This window comes from Delphinus delphis, chromosome 4 (assembly GCF_949987515.2).
Source record: "Delphinus delphis chromosome 4, mDelDel1.2, whole genome shotgun sequence".
NCBI classification, from domain to species: Eukaryota; Metazoa; Chordata; class Mammalia; order Artiodactyla; family Delphinidae; genus Delphinus; species Delphinus delphis.
In genome coordinates, this window is record NC_082686.1 from 105,996,438 (window position 1) to 106,013,982 (window position 17,545).

At 37.7% G+C, this 17,545-nt stretch overlaps 1 protein-coding gene across 1 annotated transcript in view; it reads right to left on the reverse strand.

Moving 5' to 3' along the window:
* RSRC1 (arginine and serine rich coiled-coil 1) overlaps positions 1–17,545 on the reverse strand; it is a 449,824-nt gene that overhangs the window by 192,342 nt on the left and 239,937 nt on the right. The window lies entirely within an intron of this gene.

A 17,545-nucleotide genomic window follows, 5' to 3' on the forward strand; every position in this document is an offset into this window, starting at 1 on the left:
GTAAAAGAATTAAAAAAACTTGGAAGACTATTAAATTCTTTTTACAGTTCAATATAAAGTACGTTTATGCCACATTTTAGTGTATTGAAGTTTGCTCTAAAAATTGCAAGAACTGGTCTTCCCCGGTGGCGCAGTGGTTGAGAGTCCACCTGCCGATGCAGGGGACATGGGTTCGTGCCCCGGTCCGGGAGGATCCCGCATGCCGCGGAGCGGCTGGGCCCATGAGCCAGGGCCGCTGAGCCTGCGCGTCCGGAGCCTATGCTCCGCAACAGGAGAGGCCACAACAGCGAGAGGCCCGCGTACCGCAAAAAAGGAAAAAAAAAAAAAAAAAAACTAGTTAGGTAAATCTACTTCATGAGATATAATATTACTATTAAAAACAATGACACAATGACAGTGTAAAACATTTAAAGTAGGGGGGGTTGCTGGGAAGATGGCGGAAGAGTAAGACGCGAAGATCACCTTCCTCCTCACAGATACACCAGAAATACATCTACACGTGGAAAAACTCCTACAGAACACCTACTGAATGCTGGCAGAAGACCTCAGACCTCCCAAAAGGCAAGAAACTCCCCACGTACCCGGGCAGGGCAAAAGAAAAAAAGAAAAAACAAAGACAAAAGAACAGGGAGGGCACCTGCACCAGTGGGAGGGAGCTGTGAAGGAGGAAAACTTTCCACACACTAGGAAGCCCCTTCGCGGGCGGAGACTGCGGGAGGCGGAGGGGGGAGCTTCGGGCCACGAAGGAGAGCACAGCAACAGGGGTGCGGAGAGCAAAGCGGGGAGATTCCCGCACAGAGGATCAGTGCCGACCGGCACTCACCAGCTCGAGAGGCTTGTCTGCTCACCCGCCGGGGTGGACGAGGCTGCGAGCTGAGGCTCGGGTTTCGGTCAGAGCGCAGGGAGAGGACTGGGGTTGGTGGCTTGAACATAGCCTGAAGGGGTTAGTGCACCACGGCTAGCCGGGAGGGAGTCCGGGGAAAAGTCTGCACCTGCCGAAGAGGCAAGAGACTTTTTCTTCCCTCTTTGTTTCCTGGTGCGCGAGGAGAGGGGTTTAAGAGCGTTGCTTAAAGGAACTCCAGAGACGGGCGCAAGCCACGGCTAAAAGCGCGGATCCCAGAGACGGGCGCGAGCCGCGGCTAAAAACGCGGATTCCAGAGACGGGTGCGAGCCGCGGCTAAAAGCACGGACTCCAGAGAGGGGCGGGAGACGCTAAGGCTGCTGCTGCCGCCACCAAGGTGCCTGTGTGCGAGCACAGGTCACTATCCACAGCCCTCTTCCGGGGAGCCTGTGCAGCCCGCCACTGCCAGGTTCCCGGGATCCAGGGACAACTTCCCCGGGGGAACGCACGGCGGGCCTCAGACTGGTGCAACGTCACGCTGGCCTCTGCCGCCGCAGGCCCGCCCTGCACGCCGTGCCCCTCCCTCCCCCCAGCCTGAGTGCGCCAGAGCCCCCGAATCAGCGGCTCCTTTAACCACGTCCTGTCTGAGCAAAACACAGACGCCCTGCAGCGACCTACACGCAGAGGCAGGGCCAAATCCAAAGCTGAGCCCGTGTGAGCTGTGAGAACAAAGAAGAGAAAGGGAAGTCTCTCCCAGCAGCCTCAGAAACAGCGGATTAAAGCTCCACAATCAACTTGATGTACCCTGCATCTGTGGAATACCTGAATAGACAACGAATCATCCCAAATTGAGGTGGACTTCGAGAGCAAGATCTATGATTTTTTCCCCTTTTCCTCTTTTTGTGAATGTGTATGTGTATGCTTCTGTGTGAGATCTTGTCTGTATAGCTTTGCTTCCACCATTTGTCCTAGAGTTCTATCCGTCCATTGTTTTTTTTTTTAAATTTTTTCTTAATAATTAATTTTAATAACTTTATTATACTTTTCTTTCTTTCTTTCTTTCTTTTTTTCTTTCTTTTCTTTCTTTCCTTCCTTCCTCCTTTAGACAACGAATCATCCCAAATTGAGGAGGTGGACTTTGAGAGCAAGATTTATGATTTTTTCCCCTTTACCTCTTTTTGTGAGGGTATATGTGTACGCTTCTGTGTAAGATTTTGTCTGTATAGCTTTGCTTCCAACATTTGTCCTAAGGTTCTATCCGTCCCCCCTTTTTTCCCTAAATAATTATTTTTTAATTCAATAACTTTATTATACTTTATTTTATTTTTACTGTATCTTCTTTCTTTTTTCCTTCCTTCCCTCCTTCCTTCCTTCCCTCTTCCCACCCTCCCTCCCTCCTTTCTTTCCTTCTTGCCTTCTTTCCTTCTTTTCTTCTTTCCTTCTCCTTCCTTCCTTCCTTCCCTCCTTTCTTTCTTTCTTCATACTTCTACTAATTCTCTCTACTTTTTCTCCCTTTTATTCTGCACCGTGTGGATAAAAGGATCCTGGTGCTCCAGCCAGGAGTCAGGGCTCTGCCTCTGAGGTGGGAGAGCCAACTTCAGGACACTGGTCCACAAGAGACCTCCCAGCTCTACATAATATCAAACGGCGAAAATCTCCCAGAGACCTCCATCTTAACACCAGCACGCAGCTTCACTCAACGACCAGCAAACTACAGTGCTGGACAACCTATGACAAACAACTAGCAAAACAGGAACACAACCCCACCCATTAGCAGAGAGGCTGCCTAAAATCATAATAAGTCCACAGACACACCAAAACATACCACCAGACGTGGACCTGCCCACTAGAGAGACAAGATCCAGCCTCATCCAAAAGAACACAGGCACTACTCCCCTCCACCAGGAAGCCTACAGAACCCACGGAACCAACCTTAGCCACTGGGGACAGACACTAAAAACAACGGGAACTACGAACCTGCAGCCTGCAAAAATGAGACCCCAAACACAGTAAGATAAGCAAAATCAGAAGACAGAAAAACACACAGCAGATGAAGGAGCAAGATAAAAATGCACCAGACCTAACAAATGAAGAGGAAATAGGCAGTCTACCTGAAAAAGAATTCAGAATAATGATAGTAAGGATAATCCGAAATCTTGGAAATAGAATGGACAAAATGCAAGAAACATTTAACAAGGACCTAGAAGAAATAAAGATGAAACAAGCAACGATGACCAACACTATAAATGAAATTAAAAGTACTCTGGATGGGATCAATAGCAGAATAACTGAGGAAGAAGAACGGATAAGTGACCTGGAAGATAAAATAGTGGAAATAACTACTGCAGAGCAGAATAAAGAAAAAAGAATGAAAAGAACTGAGGACAGTCTCAGAGAACTCTGGGACAATATTAAACACACCAACATTCAAATTATTGGGGTTCCAGAAGACGAAGAGAAAAAGAAAGGGACTGAGAAGATATTTGAAGAGATTTTAGTTGAAAACTTCCCTAATATGGGAAAGGAAATAGTTAAGTCCAGGAAGCACAGAGAGTCCCATACAGGATAAATCCAAGGAGAAATACGCCAAGACACATATTAATCAAACTGTGAAAAATTAAATACAAAGAAAGCATATTAAAACCAGCAAGGGAAAAACAACAAATAAGACACAAGGGAATCCCCATAAGGTTAACAGCTGATCTCTCAGCAGAAACCCTGAAAGCCAGAAGGGAGTGGCAGGACATACTGAAAGTGATGAAGGAGAAAAACCTGCAACCAAGATTACTCTATCCAGCAAGGATCTCATTCAGATTTGATAGAGAAATTAAAAGCTTTACAGACAAGCAAAAGCTGAGAGAGTTCAGCACCACCAAACCAGCTTTGCAACAAATGCTAAAGGAACTTCTCTAGACAAGAAACACAGGAGAAGGAAAAAACCTATAATAACAAACCCAAAACAATTAAGAAAATGGGAATAGGAACATACATATCGATATTTACCTTAAATGTAAATGGACTAAATGCTCCCACCAAAAGACACAGATTGGCTGAATGGATACAAAAACAAGACCCATATATATGCTGTCTACAAGAGACCCACTTCAGACCTAGAGACATATACAGACTGAAAGTAAGGGGATGGAAAAAGATATACCATGCAAATGGAAACCAAAAGAAAGCTGGAATAGCAATTCTCATATTAGACAAAATAGACTTTAAAATAAAGACTATTAGAAGAGACAAAGAAGGACACTACATAATGATCAAGGGATCGATCCAGAAGAATATATAACAATTGTAAATATTTATGCACCCAACAAAGGAGCACCACAATACATAAGGCAAATACTAACAGCCATAAAAGGGGAAATCGACAGTAACACATTCATAGTAGGGGACTTTAACACCCCACTTTCACCCATGGACAGATCATCCAAAATGAATATAAATAAGGAAACACAAGTTTTAAATGATACATTAAACAAGATGGACTTAATTGATATTTATAGGACACTCCATCCAAAAACAACAGAATACACATTTTTCTCAAGTGCTCATGGAACATTCTCCAGGATAGATCACATCCTGGGTCACAAATCAAGCCTTGGTAAAATTAAGAAAAGTGAAATTGTATCAAGAATCTTTTCCGACCACAACGCTATGAGACTAGATATCAGTTACAGGAAAAGATCTGTAAAAAATACAAACACATGGAGGCTAAACAATACACTACTTAATAATGAAGTGATCACTGAAGAAACTAAAGAGGAAATAAAAAAATACCTAGAAACAAATGACAATGGAGACACAACGACCCAAAACCTATGGGATGCAGCAAAAGCAGTTCTAAAGGGGAAGTTTATAGCAATACAAGCCCACCTTAAGAAGCAGGAAGCATCTCGAATAAACAACCTAACCTTGCACCTCAAGCAATTAGTGAAAGAAGAACAAAAAAACCCCAAAGCTAGCAGAAGGAAAGAAGTCATAAAAATCAGATCAGAAATAAATGAAAAAGAAATGAAGGAAACAATAGCAAAGATCAATAAAACTAAAAGCTGGTTCTTTGAGAAGATAAACAAAATACATAAACCATTAGCCAGACTCATCAAGAAAAAAAGGGAGAAGACTCAAATCAATAGAATTAGAAATGAAAAAGGAGAAGTAACAACTGACACTGCAGAAATAAAAAAGATCATGAGAGATTACTACAAGCAACTCTATGCCAATAAAATGGACAACCTGGAAGAAATGGACAAATTCTTAGAAATGCACAACCTGCCAACTGAATCAGGAAGAAATAGAAAATATGAACAGACCAATCACAAGCACTGAAATTGAAACTGTGATTAAAAATCTTCCAACAAACAAAAGCCCAGGACCAGATGGCTTCACAGGCGAATTCTATCAAACATTTAGAGAAGAGCTAAAACCTATCCTTCTCAAACTCTTCCAAAATATAGCAGAGGGAGGAACATTCCCAAATTCCTTCTACGAGGCCACCATCACCTTGATACCAAAACCAGACAAGGATGTCACAAAGAAAGAAAACTACAGGCCAATATCACTGATGAACATAGATGCAAAAATCCTCAACAAAATACTAGTAAACAGAATCCAACAGCACAGTAAAAGAATCATACACCATGATCAAGTGGGGTTTATTCCAGGAATGCAAGGATTCTTCAATATACGCAAATCTATCAATGTGATAAACCATATTAACAAATTGAAGGAGAAAAACCATATGATCATCTCAATAGATGCAGAGAAAGCTTTCAACAAAATTCAACACCCATTTATGATAAAAACCCTCCAGAAAGTAGGCATAGAGGGAACTTTCCTCAACATAATAAAGGCCATATATGACAAGCCCACAGCCAACATCATCCTCAATGGTGAAAAACTGAAAGCATTTCCACTAAGATCAGGAACAAGACAAGGTTGCCCACTCTCACCACTCTGATTCAACAGAGTTTTGGAAGTTTTAGCCACAGCAATCAGAGAAGAAAGGAAATAAAAGGAATCCAAATCAGAGAAGAAGAAGTAAACCTGTCACTGTTTGCAGATGACATGATACTGTACATAGAGAATCCTAAAGATGCTACCAGAAAACTACTAGAGCTAATCAATGAATTTGGTAAAGTAGTAGGATACAAAATTAATGCACAGAAATCTCTGGCATTCCTATATATTAATGATGAAAAATCTGAAAGAGAAATCATGAAAACACTCCCATTTACAATTGCAACAAAAAGAATAAAATATCTAGGTATAAACCTAAGGAGACAAAAGACCTGTATGCAGAAAATTATGAGACACTGATGAAAGAAATTAAAGATGATACAAACAGATGGAGAGATATACCATGTTCTTGGATTGGAAGAATCAACATTGTGAAAATGACTCTATGACCCAAAGCAATCTACAGATTCAATGCAATCCCTATCAAACTATCATTGGCATTTTTCACAGAACTAGAACAAAAATTTCACAATTTCTATGGAAACACAAAAGACCCCGAATAGCCAAAGCAATCTTGAGAACGAAAAACGGAGCTGGAGGAATCAGGCTCCCTGACTTCAGACTATACTACAAAGCTACAGGAATCAAGACAGTATGGTACTGGCACAAAAACAGAAAGATAGATCAATGGAACAGGATAGAAATCCCAGAGATAAACCCACGCACATATGGTCACCTTATCTTTGATAAAGGAGGCAGGAATGTACAGTGGAGAAAGGACAGCCTCTTCAATAAGTGGTGCTGGGAAAACTGGACAGCTACATGTAGAAGTATGAGATTAGATCCCTCCCTAACACCATACACAAAAATAAGCTCAAAATGGATTAAAGACCTAAATGTAAGGCCAGAAACTATCAAACTCTTGGAGGGAAACATAGGCAGAACACTCTATGACATACATCACAGCAAGATCCTTTCTGACCCACCTCCTAGAGAAATGGAAATAAAAACAAAAATAAACAAATGGGACCTAATGAAACTTCAAAGCTTTTGCCCAGCAAAGGAAACCATAAACAAGACAAAAAGACAACCCTCAGAATGGGAGAAAATATTTGCAAATGAAGCAACTGACAAAGGATTCATCTCCAAAATTCACAAGCAGCTCATGCAACTCAATAACAAAAAAAAACAAACAACCCAATCCAAAAATGGGCAGAAGACCTAAATAGACATTTCTCTAAAAAAGATATACATATTGCCAACAAACACATGAAAGAATGCTCAACATCATTAATCATTACAGAAATGCACATCAAAACTACAATGAGATATCATCTCACACCAGTCAGAATGGCCATCATCAAAAAATCTACAAACAATAAATGCTGGAGAGTGTGTGGAGAAAAGGGAATACTCTTGCACTGCTGGTGGGAATGTGAATTGGTTCAGCCACTATGGAGAACAGTATGGAGGTTCCTTAACAAACTACAAATAGAACTACCATATGACCCAGCAATCCCACTACTCGGCACATACCCTGAGAAAACCAAAATTCAAAAAGAGTCATGTACCAAAATGTTCATTGCAGCTCTATTTACAATAGCCCAGAGATGGAAACAACCTAAGTGCCCATCATCGGATGAATGGATAAAGAAGATGTGGCACATATATACAATGGAATATTACTCAGCCATAAAAAGAAACGAAATTGAGTTATTTGTAATGAGGTGGATAGACCTAGAGTCTGTCATACAGAGTGAAGTAAGTCAGAAAGAAAAAGACAAATACCATATGCTAACACATATATATGGAATTTAAGAAAAAAATGTCATGAAAAACCTTGGGGTAAGACAGGAATAAAGACACAGACCTACTGGAGAACGGACTTGAGGATATGGGGAGGGGGAAGGGTGAGCTGTGATGGGGCGAGAGAGAGGCATGGACATATATACACTAACAAACGTAAGGTAGATAGCTAGTGGGAAGCAGCCGCATGGCACAGGGATATCAGCTCGGTGCTTTGTGACCACCTGGAGGGGTGGGATAGGGAGGGTGGGAGGGAGGGAGACGCAAGAGGGAAGAGATATGGGAACATATGTATATGTATAACTGATTCACTTTGTTACAAAGCAGAAACTAACACACCATTGTAAAGCAATTATACCCCAATAAAGATGTTAAAAAAAAAACATTTAAAGTATGCAAAACTGTCAACCAATGAGAAAATGGCACAGTACTATATATTAAAAAGATTTTAAATGTTCATACCCTTTGACATAGGATTTTCATTTCAAGAATCTAGCCTAAGATTCAAAGATCTATGTACAGAGATGTTTGTCACAATGCTATCTATAAGAGCAAATGATTGAAAAATGATTGAAAGCAATATTCCAGTAAATTTCTAACAGGAGAATAATTAAGTTTATTTCAATATATAGTAAAGTATTATGTAGCTATTGAAAATGCTTACCAAAAAAATTAATGACATTGAAAATTATTCAAATTATCCTGCTAAGTGAAAATGCAGGGTACAAATTTAGATCATACTTTAGATTTGATACATGTGAAATACATACTATAATATGGATGCATAGAACCAAGATATGAAGAAACCACCCCAAAATGTTACAACAGTATATTCTTCCAGCAATGGCAGCAAAAGGAGATAGGTGTACATCTGGACAAAGTGACTAAAGAGCACTGGGAAATAATTAACAGCAGATGACAACCTGAGATGTATTTACTGAAGCAAACTGCTATTTCATTAAATAAGAATGGCATGTTTTGTTTTTCTTGCTTGGGAACGTTACATCCCACCCAGCTTAAATGGCAAAAATCCACAGCTTGAGCACGAGAGGTAGTAGACTTGGTTCACAGCAGTAGCAGAACAACTAGACCTTTAATGGGGAAATTTTGGAAGTCAGAGAGCCATATAAGGTTGAGATTATAAATTGTCTATATGCTCCTAGCTGTCTACTAAATTATGCATGTGTGCAGAAAATCTCAGAGAATACAGTGAAGACTGAAACTGTGGGACACTTATAAATTTGCTCCACCTTGTAATGTATTCCTCATCTATATACATCCCAGCCATAATGTGGAAGCCTTACTGCCCTGAGGCATCATTCACTGACCACTAAACTATACCAGGCACAGAAGCCATGCTAAGCAGACAACACCAACAAACACACAAAAACTGAGCTAAGACACCAGCAGTTGAACACTACAAAGGCAACAAATTTCACAGATTGTGAATCTAGGAAAGATAACTGCTTCCTAAAACAAAACCCCAAAAACCCTCAAAAGAAAAAAACCAGAATCTAGAGCCACAACAACATGTTATCCACAAGTCCAATTTGCAAGCAAAATTTACGAGACACTAAAAAAAAAAAAAAAGTATGAAAGTATGAACCCATATTCAAGAAAAAAGAGTGGTTAATAGAAAATAACTCGAAATTGGCCCAGATGTTTGATTTAACAAGTAAAGATTTCAAGGAAGCTGCTATAATTCATTCAAAGAATTAAAGGAAAATATGCTAAGAAGGACTAAACAAATAGGGAATCTCAATGGAGAACTTTGAAACTATAAAGAAACAACCAAATGGAAGTTCCACATTTGACAAATACAATAACTACAATGGAACACCCCCACCCCCGCCTCAGAAAAAACCTTCATATCACTAGATGGGTTTATTAACAGACTGATATGGCAGAAGAAAGAATCAGTGCATATAAAGACATATCAATAAAAATTATCCAAAGCAAGAAAAACAAAAAGAAAAAATACTGGAGCTAAATGAACAGGGCCTTGCTGAGCTGAGGGACAATATCAAACATCCTAACATAAATATCCTAGAAGGAGAAAAGAGAGAGAAAGAAAGAGGCAGAAAAAATATTTGAAGAAATAATGACCAAAAAGTACCAAATCTGGTGGAAAACTTTAACACTTCAACAAAACTCAATGGTTCCCAAGTGGACAAAAGCAAAAAGAACCAAACTTACAGGAACCATGGTCAAACTCCTAAAAGCCAGCGGCAAAGACAAAATCTTGAAAGCAGCAAGAAAAAACACCACAACACATCAAGGAAAAAATACGATTAACAGCGACTTTTCATCAGAAACAATGCAGACTAGAAGGCAATGGTGATGGCATATTTAAAGGGCTAGTGAAAAACACTTGTCAATCAAGAATTCAATATCCAACAAAAATAAAGACAAAATAAAAACATTCACAGATAAACAAAAACTGAGCTAAGTCATTGCTACTGGACCTGCCCTAATAAGAAATACTGAAGGAAGTCCTTCTGGATAACAGAAATTAATGAGAACTCAGAACTCAGAATAGGAAGGAATGAAGAGCAATGGAAAGAGTAAATATGTGAGTAAATATGAGAGATATTTTTTACTTTCTCTCAATTTTTTAAAAAGACATATACTTGCTGAAAGCAAAGATTCTAACACTCTATTGTTGAGTCCACAGAGTATATAGATGTAATATATACTATAGCAATAGTACAAAGGAGAGGAAAATGGAGGTAAACTGGAAAATGAAGGTAAACTGGTATATTTTATTGGAAGTAAATCAGTATTAATTTGAAGTAGATTGTAATAAATTAAAGATGCATACTGTAATCCCTAGAGAAACTTAAATATATTTTCTACAGTGTCCTTGAAAACTTATATGATCAGAATATCACTTAAGTACAACAGTATAAATACATACTGCTTAAAAACAAACAAAAAACAGAAAGAAGTGCACCAAAATAGTAACAGCCCTGAATCAAAACAGAAGCATTATAAGTGACCTTTTCCTTTTCTTTGTTGTTTCTGAACTGCATATGAAGTGATTACAATATTTTAAAATGGAATATTCCAATAAAATTTAAACCATACAAAATATACCATAATAAATATACCAAAAAGCTCAAGAGATACTAAAGACATTTTTAATATGGGCATCAGGCATGGGCATCAGAGAGTTTATAAGCCTCTTGAAATAATATGCACTTATATTTTGCTGGACAGGGAAGCTATAGTTTTTATCAGATTCCCAAAGGGATCCATATGTCCAAAAAAGTTAAGAACCAGTGTTCTAAAGTATTAATAAATGGCTTGCCAAATCCCATTCATTTGGACTGTGGATTCTTATATATATATATATAAGCATCCTTATATAATTATTGCCTTTTGAAATGAAAATTCACTAATGTAAGTTAGTTCACAGCTCTTTAATTTGCCTTTATTCTTATTTCAGAAGCTCAGGTCTGGGTGATAGGAAGAAAGAGGGTAAGGAGAATATTCTATGGGCTGCAAAAGCAGAAAATAGCAAGGTGATTGTATAAACTGGAAGTCCCCTACTGCTGAAGCAAGGTATTCAGCTATGTAATTTTTGCTTTTATTTTTCTACGTAAGTCTTCATGAAAGGGCCTATGAGTTTATGATATTTTAAAGATTTCTTAGGAAATTTAATGTTCAGGCAGGTTGGGAATTACTACTCTGAATTAACAGTGAAGTCCTGAGGCTAAGTTGGTTTGTGATCATTTCTGTATCCCTATCACCCAAAGCAGTACCTAGAACAGAGAAGAGTTTTAATAAACAATTTGTTGAATAAATAAATGAGTCTTCTTTTTCATAGTACATGGATAAAAACTAAAATCAGGCAGTATAGAATTACCATTTATAATATACATAAATACTGAGATAAGAACATGCCTACACTCCTTAGATAATAAGTTACTGGTTATATTAGAAAATTTGTGTTTGGATTATTAGTGCTGAAGTATTCCAGATCTCTGCCCCTGATATCCTTTCTGTCCTCACTGGTCAAGTAAAAATAGCTTCCCATTCACATTATTCCCTAAGGAAAACAGATCTTAGTCCTTGAGTCAGCAGTACCTCTTGGGGTCTTGAGTGACTACATCAAGAGACAATTACCTAGACCTAGACAAACTTAGTGTTGTTTCTCTTTCCACACAAGAGGAAAGAAATCATTATCTATGAAAATAGCAACAATCCCATTTTAGGTCACTTCTAAATCCAAAGCAAATCTTCCCACAGAGTTGCTTAAAAAGTATTAAAATTCTTGCCTTTTAAAACTATAAACTTAAAACATACAAAGATCATAGATTAAAGTACAAAAAGTACCTTTAACATGATATTCAGGCAAGGTTATCTGATCAGGCGATTCACAGAATAGAGAAACCATTCCTTGAAAACCCAGCAACCCATTTACTCTATTCCATCCTGAACATGCAAAGGGTCACAATCCTGTGGGAAGAGACATTTCAAGCACTACATATATGCATGCTAGTAGTGGACCTTATTAGTAAACCCATTTTATTATAAAATTCATTTCAAATTTTGTAATTATTAACAATGATAATTATACAACAACAAAAAACTAACTGCATGGAGAAAAAAGCTTGAGACAGAGTATGTTTTTAATGATTAAGTATAGTAGAACACTATCCTGATTAGAAATGTAACACAAAATGTGGTATTTTGGTCCACTCAATAGTTTACTCACCAAAACACATTACAAATGCAGAGGATGGCTCACAATGGACTAAAACTGAGTTAGACTCATACATTTCAGGGTTTGCCAGGTCAACCTTGGAGTGGGTCTATCAGAAATCTAGTGTTTGACCAAGAAGTAGCTTGCAAAAGAAGTCACTCCTCAGGGAGATGTGAGCTAAAGTAGATAAGCTGAACCTCATAACAATGTTTTAGCCGTCAGATTTGGTGATTTCCAAGTTCAGAATATGTAACCATCACTCTAATTTCTCTTCGATCCAGGCTTCTGCCCCAGCCCCTCCTCTACCTTGGGTCTTATTTATGGGTCCTAGGACAAGAGAGGGGTGGGAATAAAAACTCAAAGTTACTTTCACTATAATCTTTTTTAAAACACTCGAGGCATTCATGCTAAGGTACTCCCTGCCCTTAACAGAATGTAGTATAAAAAGGGAGACAGGCAGCCTTCCTAAGCTGTGACAGAGGCTCATGCAGGAAGATCAATCACATGGCCTGGCACACAGGGAAATACCTTCCTCATGTGGTGATGCCTAGTGGGATCAGCAGTAGAACAGGGCAGAGGAGAGTCAAAGTAGAGAGGGATTTAAAAATAAGAGGTGAGAGTCGTCGTTTTTTTGTTTTTGTTTTTTTAACTTTTCAAACCACCTATGTTGTTTATGAACACATGAGGCAATTCTCCTCAAAACTGCCACAGACACTTGGGGGACATTGATATCCCCCTTAACTAGAAGGACAAAAGTCAGTAAAGCACCTTTTGCAAAAAGAATTTTGGTTTTATTTGAACATTGCCTTTTAGAATGGTTCAGATTAAAAAGTAGGAAAAAATTGGGAATACAGAAATACTTTGGTATACCCACAATGTTCAAATATCACCCATGTCTCTGTGTGTTGCTAGGAGGCTGTCAGATGGTAACATCTCAGGGGATTAACAGCTCTATCATAACCTCTAAAGCAGAGTTCCACCTGGAGTCCAAGAAGCTTGAGAGTCCTTGAATATGTTCTAAGAGGATCCCTATGAGAATGTTTTTTTTGAGAATTCTAAAATATGGTTTTGGTGTTACACTAAAAACTACTAATATAAGCATATGAGTACCCCACTTATCATCAAGCAATTCAATGCAATTTCAATGCCAGGGTTCATGTTTATGTTCATAATCAAGTTTGGTGCCATGTGATCTCAAGTCCCAGTGTTTGCTTTTAATGTGTCTGTAAGCATGTCTAACTGCTGCTAAGGAGGCCTGTCCAAATGTCAAATGACAACAATGGCCTCCCATCCACTGCTCTACTCATGTTAAATTTTCTGGCAGTTATAAAGACAAAATGACTCTTATTGCAGTTATAATTTGCAACTAAGACACTTTCAAAAAATAATAAGTCTTTAATTTCTCAAGTTATATAGTAAATTGAGACTCTGTCATTTTTATGAAGGTAAATCAAAGTACTATTTGATTTAGTACCAGAAGTATTATTCTGGGCTAATGAGAAAAAATTGGACTTATGTCAAGGCTTTGTTTGCATCAAGAGCAGGCCAAACAATGTCATTCTGGTAAAAAGTGAGGGATTCTGCAGCAGACTGAACAGAGAGAAGTGGAGGGAGAATGAGGCATATCACAAGAAACAGAGTAGGGTAGACAGACAGGGCAAAGTCAAAAAACCTGAGCTACAACATCCCTTTCTGTACTCATCATTTGAGCTGATGTTCTGCTAGTCTCTGCTTATACCACTTGCAATGACTATAACTGCAATGAGATAGAGGTAAACTATTTTTATTAAATAGATCTTTAAAATTTTTTTCAGTATTTTATTACTTTTGGTTGTATTATTATTATTAATAGATCACCAAAACAATGGCTCACTGATTAAAATAAGCTTATTTATCAAAATAGAAAAATTAAAATAATTATAATAATATAAATCTCAAAATCATCCAGGAAACACAGAAACATAAAACATGTTTTAAAGCAAGTAAATCTGTCTATTAATAATCCAAACATTAGAAATTCAGTGTAAGTAAAACAGTATCATCTATGTTAAATTGAGATAATTCATTTAAGTTATATTGGTTAAATCCTATTTTCATTGATTTTGAAATTTTATTTTTAATTTGTAAACTTAGCTAGTGAATTTGTATTAATACATAAATTTGAGAGGTAACTAAGTATACTAAAAGCACAGGCTCTGGACCCTAGACTGCCTGGGTTTAAATCCCAGATCTGACATTTATTACCTGTGGGGTCTTGAAGGAGTCATTTAGCCTATCTGTGCCTCAGTTTCCTTATCTATAAAATGGAGATAATAATATTACCAAAAAAAATCCTACCGTAATGTCGTAAGTGGGATTTAAAAAAAAAAAAAAAAGTATGAGCTCTGGAGCCAGACTGCCTGGGTTTTATAACTCAATTTCTCTTCTCCTGGGGTATATTACTGCAGGATTTTATTGTGCCTACCTCACTGGGTTATTGTAAAGATGAATGTCTCTGTGTGTGTGCATATCTATCTACCTACCCATCTATCCAAAATGCCTAGAACCTAGCATGTGTTATATGTGTTACCTAGTATTATTGTTACTATAATTTCATTTTTAATATTAGTTTTATGGTTTTACAGTTATATAAACACTACACCTGTAAGGAATTTAAACCTGGTTATATATATATATATATGTATTAAGCAATATTATGATATAGAATCAAAGTGTATTAGGTGGGTGGGGGGACAGGAATTTTTTTCTCTTCAAAGAGTGTCCGTATGACTAAAATTCAAGAAACTATTTTTTAAATTATATCTCCACCATACTGTTTATCTTAAACTATGTTTTAACCACAGTGAAAATGTTATTTCTGAAACTTTTAAGAGCAATGGTAATCTGGCAACACAACAAGGCTCACTAATATTTTGTCTATTTACGAAACACTGTGGCAACCATGCATGCCCACAGCATGGCAGCTACTAGTCAGGCAACTGCTTGACATCAGCCAAAATCAAGTTTGGTTTTATTTCTACTGATTAAATTTAAATGTTAGATGAGTGAATAAAGTAAAAACACCAACAATTTTTTCATTTTTCAATAATGTACCATAAATTACTCAGAATAGAATCACCACCTTTCATAAAAGGGCTGTGGCAGGCATCTTTTCATACCATTAAAAGACAATCATCCATGGTTTAGAGGCTTTTTGTTTGGAGATTCTTTTTTTATATATACTTTAAAAGTATTTGGAAACAAAATATTATCTGAATCACAGAGTATTAGTCTGTTTTTAAAGAAGGGTAAGAGTGAGTGTTCATTTGTATTTTGGCTTAAATGGTCTTTTTATATCAAACACTAATAGGCATCTTAGTTTCTTTAGGAATGAGCTCACATATAAATAAATAAAAGAATGAACTGATGGTACATATTCTGTTACTACATCAGGACCCAATATTTTCTTTTGCTGGGATACATAATTAAAATTTGTCTTTGCCATACGTGTGGTGGTTAGTTTTTTTTCTTGTACAAATTCACAAGAAATTTTTTCATAGATGTGCTTTCCCTAAAAATGTTTGATTAGTGCTCTATGCTCCATCCTGGATACTAGATACAATTTGGATAATTGCCAATAGATGGCACTGTTCGCACTAGGTAGCCAAAACCTCAGAAAGGTCTCTTTACAGGCACAAATTGAGACCAAATATCTGCTCAAATCAGTGAATCTTAATTTTTCATGTTGGAGAACATATATTGAAATAAATTAAATATTTAAAAATTTACATTTAATAGATTCAGAATATGGAGACCAATTTAAGGCAAACCATTTATTTCTTCACCTAAAAATATTTATTGAGTACCTACTATCACTAGGCACTAGAGATATAACAATGATTAAGATATTTCCTGGTCTCAAGTAATCATACAATAATGTAATAAATAAAACTAATAATGGAGATATGCACTGAGAAGCACAGGGGCTCATTCTGGGGATGGAATGGATAAGTGAAAGATATTTGCAAAAATGATGCCTGAGCTGGTTCCTAAGGATGGGAGTGGGGGGGCAGTGTCTGTCAAGTACATTCACATTTTAAACAAAGGGAAAAGGAACAGCAAGAACAGGAAGGAAAGAAATGGTATAAAAGTATAGTGTGGAAAGGATGAATCAGAACGTGGCAAGATATAAACCTGGAAGAAGAGCTCTGCATCACTCAAAGGGTCTCTTATCTTAAGAAATTTGGACTTCAATCTTCATATGATAGCGGTCCACTGAAGGAGTAATGGGGATTGGCATAGTCAGATTTATATTTTGGAGAGACCACTGTAGGAACTATGTAAAAATGAATTTGAATGGGATCAGATTGGAGGTGGGAATCCAACACAGCTGTGGTAGTCCAGGCAGCAAGCAATGACCCCTGAACCAGAGCAGCGTCAATGAAGAATAGAGAGGAAGACACAGTTTTAAGAAATGTTTAAAGGCTATGTTTTAGCAGGATATGTTTAAACGGATGTGGGAAATGAGGGAGACGAAATCAAGGATGACAATCAAGACGATATATTTCACAGGTCCTTTTGAAATGCCACAGATTACTTTTTACTGATTCACCATTTTTCATTGTTTTTTAATATAAAGTATAAGTTGTTGCTTAAGTATAAGTTGCTGCTCTTATTCATCCAGTCTTTACCCGCTGTAGCATCCTGTACTTTACCTTCAAAACACTTATCAGAATTTGTAAGAATTAGCACAAAATATGCTTATTACGTATTTGTTTGTCTTGTCATCTCTTCTATTTATTAGATTATACTGCATGAGGACAAGTCATCTCTCCAGATCTAGATCACTATTCCATGCCTAGCACCTAGTCTGGTAGGTAGCTGATGCTCAACAAATATTTGTTGAAGAAACACATATTTCTGAATTTCCAAGCTCTACTCACATTCTGCTTGGCTGATTACTTTCCATCAGGATCAAACACTACTTTAGGCCCCATTTAGTAAAGCATATCCACAAGAGATGCAGCCTATTTATTGAATACGTTAGCTTTTTTCAGTGACAGCTTTTCTCACCAGGGCAGGAATGAGCCTTTCAACATGTCAAGTTAGAAGCTATTTTCCAGTGTAATAGGCGCTCTCTGGTCAGGTCAGTTTTCTTCAACACGGACAACTAAAACACCTCTCTACAGAAACAATAAGTTTCCTCCTTCACTTTCTGAGTCTTCCCAGGGCTTCTACCACGTCTC